At 36.0% G+C, this 7,573-nt stretch overlaps 1 pseudogene; it reads left to right on the top strand.

Annotated features, from left to right (window-relative positions):
* Positions 1 to 2,244: 2,244 nt before the first annotated feature.
* Positions 2,245 to 7,009, top strand: LOC116898433 (annotated as a pseudogene).
* Positions 7,010 to 7,573: the final 564 nt, after the last annotated feature.

Here is a 7,573-nt window from a genome sequence, read left to right as displayed (position 1 = left end):
AACACCAGAAATGCAGGATTATTCTGTACTCATTGTATGTAACACAACAACAACAACAACAACAAAAACAACAACAATAACAACAACAATGACGACAACAACAGCAGCAACAACTACAACAAAACCCCCTGTATTCCAAGTTTTTATTTCCTTTGAAAATCCTATGTGAGTATACTCATAATACTTTCTGCCACAAGATAAAAATCCAAATCTCTAAATCTTCTTTCAGAGATCTTGGTAAAATGCAAGGGACTAAATCTGAGCATAGTATGTAGACAGTGGTTCAACCTTCCTAATACTGTGAACAGTTAATACAACTTATGTTTTGGCAACCCCCAGTCACAAAATTATTTTTGTTGCTATTTCATCACAGTGATTTTCCTACTGTTATATATTATAGAGTGGATGTCTCTGTTTTCCAATGACTTCTGAAAGGGTCATTCAATCCTTAAAGTGGTCAAGAACCCCAGAGTGAGAATTCCTTAAGGTAGAGACTATGGACATTGAATACTCTGGTGCAGCCTCAATGTTATCAGTCACATGTACTTTGTATAGAAAGAACATGAGCCTGTCTCCTTTATATTGACACTCTCTGGTTCTAGATCTACCTAAGTGCAGTGCTACTCTTGTGGCCAATGGGTGCTTCAAGGTCCAGACTCTTGCCATTTTCAGATATGCTCCACAGCAAAATGCACCATAGAAAGTGGTAATTATCTGAGTTGCTTAGAGTAATTTTATATCTGTTGAATCTGATAAAAATGATCTTTATTATTGGATTTAATTTAATTTCAATAATATACCATAAATACTCATATATCTTAAAACTGGAAGGTTTTTTCAAAACCTTTTTTCAACATCTATAATTTAAGAAATTTTATCCTCCATACAGACCACTTTTACATTCTTTTAGCTGGAGATGAGAAGCATTTTTTAAATAGTGAATCATAGTTTAGAAGGAATATCCAAGTCAATAATAGAAGTAGTATTTATAGTTGATCGCAAGTTTGTTCTTTTACTGGAGTTAGACTAAAATAAAACTGATGCAAAGCATTCTCTATAAGCATTTATAATTAATATTTTCATTTACATTTACTAGTTCATTTCATTTACTAGTTAAATATTTAAGACCATGGAGTCTATAGGGAAGAGACAAAAGTAACCCAGCTTCAGTTCTGAAGTTAGAAAATTTAATTTAAGTGGCAACCAGAGAACTTCCTTCAGTGAGACACTTTTTGTACCAACTCTATTTTATGATCTAGCTCAGACTCCAAACAGCATCACGTCAAAACACAAACTCCAAAATTCACTAGCTGCTAACTCAAGCTTACCTTGTCCAACCCATTAGCTCAGAACACTACAATATCGATGGCACTAACCCAAATAGAACTTACCTCTTCCTCTTTAGTTCCCTGAGGTACCATGCTCAATATGCTGCTAAATTCAAGAGTGATTTATTCCTTTGGGGGAAGAAACATAGATATTATTATCTCTCATCCTTTTTCTTTGTATCCTTCCTCTGGTGGATAGAAAAGATTCTGCTGTGCTGAGTTATCCAGTACTGAGCTACATCTGTAGTTTCCATTTGTCAACTTGAAACTAGCTATTTACTATCAAGTAAAAACACTGGATCTTCTTTTATAAGTTTCTCTTTTTAAGAATAGGTACTTAAAATCTGAAAAGAAACCTTTTCTTTCTTTTAAGCCTATTTTCTTTAAAACAATACAATGATTTTTACTTTTATTTTTATGAAATCAAAATATAATTACACAAGTTTCCTCTTTTCTTCCTCTAAGCTTTGCAACTAACCCCTCCCCATCTGAGCATTAAAAGGAATAATTAACTCCATGTTAACAGCATATCCAGAAATACTTTACCTGAGTAAATTATGATTTTTGGTATCAACGCATGGAGTGTTATCTTCTGAGGGCACGTGCTCCACACATGCCATATCCAGTCATCTACTTGATGGACATCATTTCCTTTTGAGTAGTGTTCTTTTAAAAGTAAATATTCAGAAGCATTTCCTCAATTTATTATAGAGCAATTCCAATTGTTAACTGATTAATATTGAGTAGCATTTCGGTTCCTGATATTCAATATTACTAAAAACCAAGATTTCATAGCAGTAGTACCCTGTGAGGACAGGAGTCAAGCAAAAAAAAAAAATGACCAACATGAATTATAAACATTCTAAAAGACTTAAAAAGTAGTGTTCTGTAACACTATTTCTGGGAGGGAGAGGGAATGTATATTGATAATCAACAGGTAAATGAAGACAAACGTAAGTATGGATTCTTCCAAAGTTCATCTAGATGACCCAACAAGTTTCATTTAGATTATTTACAGGAATATGGGTGAGAAGTTATTTGCGAGAGGAGACATGACTTATAAAGTTGCCTTACTGATACCTATTGAGCATGAAAGGCATCTCAGAGAAGATGGAAACTTGAATTGCATTAAACAACCTACAGGAAGGTAGCTCAAAACCTTGGAGAGTGTTGAGTCACCTGACTTGATGAAGATGAGTCCAACATTTCAGACTTTCAATGTCAACATTTTTGATCATACTATATACTAGCTTTTATATTTTATACTTTGTTTTCTGGGCTGAGCTATTAGGTAATAGGTTTATGTGCACAGGTCATATCACACTTCACCTTAAAAAATGAACCACAGTATGGATAAGAAAAGATTGCAAAAGGCAGAGGTGGTGGATAATCAAGGAAATGTGCCCAACTGACATAGTAGGGAAAATTTCTGGTAGTTATGAGAGTATTCACAGACCTGAAAAAGCTCAAGCAGAAGCAAAGGTAAACAAGTAGAAGCCCATAAAGAGGAAACACATTTTTCTTAAGGAATTACAGGAAATTACAACAAAGCAGTTGAAGGAATTGAACAAAACCATCCAGCATCTAAAGATGGAAATAGAAACAATAAAGAAATCACAAAGAGAGACAACCCTGGGCATAGAAAACCTAGGAAAGAGATTAGGAGGGTTAGATGCAAGCAATATCAACAGAACACAAGAGATAGAAGAGAGAATTTCAGGTGCAGAAGATTTCAAAGAAAACATTGACACAACAGTGAAAAAATGCATAATATAAAGCCTCCAAACCCAAATCATCCGGGAAATCCAGGACACAATGAGAAGATCAAACCTAAGGATAATAGGTATAGAAGAGAGTGAAGATTACCAACTTAAAGGGCCAAAAAATCTTCAATAAAATTATAAAAGAACATTTCCTTAACCTAAAAAAGTGATGACCATGAGCATAAAAGAAGCCTACAGAATTCTAAACAGATTAGATCAGAAAATAAAATCCTCCTGACACATAATAGTCAAACACCAAATACACAAAACAAAGAAAGAATGTTAAAAGAAGTAAGGGGAAAAGGTCCAGTAACATAAAGGCAGACCTATAAGAATTATACCAGAATTCTCAAGAGAAACTGTGAACGCTAGAAGATCCTGGATACATGTCATACATACCCTAAGAGAACACAAATTCCAGCCCAGGCTACTATATTTGGTAAAACTCTCAATTACTATAAATGAAGAAATCTATATATTTCATGACAAAACCAAGTTTATACAATATCTTTGCACAAATCCAGCCCTACAGTGGATAATAGATGAAAAACTCCAACACAAGGAGGAAGACTACACCCTAGAAAAAGCAAGAAAGTGATCTTCTTGCAACAAAGCCAAAAGAAGATAGTCATACACACACATAATTCCACCTCTAACAACAACCACAACAACAACAACAAAACCAGGAAACAATAATCATAATCAATATTCCTTAATATCTCGTGATATCAATGAACTCAGTTCCCAAATAAAAAGATATAGAATGGATATTGAACAATACCTAGCATTTTGATGCATGAAGGAAACACAAAGTGACAAAGACACTGGGTCACAAAATGCTGGGTCTTCTTTATGTATCCAGTCTGTTAGTCTATATCTTTTTATTGGAGAACTGAGTTCATTGATGTTAAGAAATATTAAGGAATAGGGATAGTTGTTTCCTGTTATTTTTGTTGTAAGAGGTGGAATTATGTTTGTGTGCCTCTCTTCTTTTGGTTTCTTTGCAAGGAAATTATTTTCTTCCCTTTTGTAGAGTGTAATTTCCCTCCTTATGTTGGAGTTTTCCATCTATTATCCTTTGTAGGGCTGGATTTATAGAAAGATATTGTGAAAATTTGGTTTTGTCATGGAATAGCTCTGTTTCTCCATCTATGTTAATTGAGAGTTTTGCTGGATATACTACCCTGTGCTGGCATTTGTGATCTCTCAGGGTCTGTATGACATCTGCCCAGGATCTTCTGTCTTTCATAGTCTCTGGTGAGAAGTCTGGTGTATTTCTTATAAGTCTGCCTTTATATGTTACTTGACCTTTTTCTCTTACTGTTTTTAATATTCTTTTTTTGCTCTGTGCACTTGGTGTTTTGACTATTATGTGATGGGAGGAATTTCTTTTCTTGTCCAATCTATTTGTAGTTCTATAGGCTACTTGTATGTTCATGGGCATCTCTTTCTTCAGGTTAGGAAAGATTTCTTCTATAATTTTGTTGAAGATATTTACTGGCCCTTTAAGTTGAGAGTCTTCACTCTCTTCTCATTGTGTCCTGGATTTCCTGGATATTTTGGGTTAGGAGTTTTTTTTCATTTTACATTATCTTTGATGGTTGGTTTGATGTTTCTATGTTTGGCATTTTCTGCCCCTGACAAACAGAGATCTCAGAGACTAAACCACTACCTAAAGGCTACACACGGACAGACCCATGGCTCCAGATGCATATGTAGCAGAGAATAGCTTTGTGGAGCACCAAAGGCAGGAGAAGCACTCGGTGATGCCAAGGCTGAACTCCTCAATGCAGGGGAATATCAGGAGGGGTTGGGAAAGGGGAGGTGGTTGAGGAAGGGGAACACCCTCATAGAAGAAGGGGAAGGGAATGGAATGAGGGGCTCATTGCCAGGAAACTGGGAACGGGAATAACATTTGAAATATAAATAAAAAAATCCAATTAAAAAAAGAGAAAATAAATTATTCCACAAAATGGAAACAGAAGGAACACTACCCAAATCGTTCTTTGAAGCCACAAATAATGCTCATACTTAAACCACATGAAGAACCTACAAAGAAAGTGAACCTCAGAAAAATTTCCCTTATGAATGTCAATGCAAAAGTATTCAATAAAATTCACACAAACTGAATCCAAGAACACATCTAAAGAATCGTTCACCATGATCAAGTAGGCTTCATCCCAGGGGTGCAGGGATGATTCAATATACTGAAATCCATCAACGTAATTCACAATATAAGCAAATTCAAGGCAAAAAAAACCCCATGACCATCTCATTAGATGCTGAGAAAGCATTTGACAAAATTTAACAACCCTTCATGTTAAAAGTCTGAGGAAGATCAGGAACTCAAGGCTTATGCCTAAACATATTAAAAGCAATATATAGCAAACAAGTAGCCAACTTCAAACTAAATGGAGAGAAACTTGAATCAATCTCACGAAAATCAGAGACTGGACAATGCTGCTCACTCTCTCCCTACCTATTCAATATAATACTTGAAATCCTAGCCCAATCAATTAGCCAACAAAAAGTGGTCATTGAGTACAAATTGGAAAGGAAGAAGTCAAAATATCACTCCTTGCAGATGATCTGATAGCATTCTTAACTGACCCCAAAAATTCTAACAGAGAACTCCTACAGCTGATAAACAACTTCACTAATGTAGCTGGATATAAAATTAACCCCAACAAATCAGTGGCCTTCCTCAACTGAAAGGGTAAACAGACTGAGAAAGAAATTAGGGAAACAACACCCTTTACAATAGTCACAAACAATACACAGTACCACTATAAGACCCTAACGAAGCCAGTGAAAGATTTGTATGACAAGAACTTCAAGTATCTGAAGAAAGATATCAAAGAAGAACTTAGGAGAAGGAAAGAACTCCCACACTCATGGATTGGCAGGATTAATATAGTAAAAATGGCCATCTGGCAGAATTCAATCTACAGATTCAATGCAATACCATCAAAATTCCATCTCAATTATTCATATAATTAGAATGAGCAATTTGCAAAATCATTTGGAAAAGCAAACAAACAAACAAACAAACAAGTGAAAAACAAAAAACAAGATAGTGGAAACCATTCTGAACAATAAAAGAACTTTTGGGGGAACCACCATTACTGATCTTAAGCTGTATTACAGAGCAATCATAATAAAACTGCATGATATTGGTACAGAGATAGGTAAATCAATGGAATAGAATTGAAGACCCAGAAATTAATCCACACATCTATGGTCACTTGATCTTTGACAAAGGAGTTAAAACTATCCAGCTGTGTCATGCCTAAACACACTCACTGGGCAAACTGAATGGGTCACCAAGGTGGTTTTGCAGAAGTACAAAGACAAGTCTCTCTTGCACAGTCTTGGAGACTACATCCTCTTAAGTGCAGACAAATATGAGACAAAGATTTGGGCAGTTGGGAGACAAATCAACTCTAAGTGCTTAAAGACACTGTCTGTCTCTGAGGATAGAAGTATCTGCCTGCAGTCAATACTTTATTTTGATGGAAAATACATTGTTTGTAGTTCATCCCTGGGTCTGTGCCAGTGGCACTTTGCCAATTATGATATTCTCAGGGTTATGAAGACACCTCAGGTAGCAAACTTGGCCCTGCTTGGCTTTGGATATGTCTGCTCTGATGTTAGACAACCACTACCTATAAGATCATGGACTTGAGGATATAGAGCTTAATAAGACTCTGGCCTCTGCCAGAGTACATGAAATCAAAGAGAGGCTCCACCTTCCTGGTAGACGAAAAATTCTGGCTGAATGGACTGGATAGGCACCATAACAAAGGCTTATTCTTTGCCACCAGCAAGCCTGACCACAGTATTTACATGGTCTTATGGAAGCAGCATGACTCACAGAAAGAGCTACCACTGCTGACTGACTTTGGGTGCCAGGACTGAGGGTTTGGAGTGCAATATCTGTGGCAGCTAACTGTATGAACCACAGTTCTCAACTAAATGTATCATCACACAGTGCACAATTATTTGTCTATTTGCTAAGGGCCAGGGCTGGGGAGAAGAGGGTTTGTTTTACTGACATAGACTGGAGCATGCTAATGGTATACACCATTGACTTCATTTGTACTTAGTTATGTTGGGCAATATAAGAGGTTGCATTTGGATTATCTATCTGAGTGAAATAATGAGTAAAGAAAGTTAAATGATTCACTAAATAAAAGAAGAAAGAAAGGAAGGAAGGAAGGAAGGAAGAAAAGATGTTAGACTCCAGAGAATCAACTAAAACTATTCTAAAATCATACATATTCAAAGCTAATCAAAGAATTATTAATTGAGGATTATCAAATTGTAGAGAAGAACCCAGAAAAATGTTCAACATCCTTAGCATCAGAGAAATACAAATCAGAATGACCCTGAGATTCCACCTTACATCAGTCAGGATGACTAAGACCAAAAACCTAGGTGAGAGAAGACACTGGCAAGGATGTGGACAAAGAAGAACACTCC

Source organism: Rattus rattus, chromosome 4 (genome assembly GCF_011064425.1).
Source record: "Rattus rattus isolate New Zealand chromosome 4, Rrattus_CSIRO_v1, whole genome shotgun sequence".
Classification (NCBI taxonomy): Eukaryota; Metazoa; Chordata; class Mammalia; order Rodentia; family Muridae; genus Rattus; species Rattus rattus.
This window is presented reverse-complemented; position numbering and strand designations above follow the sequence as displayed.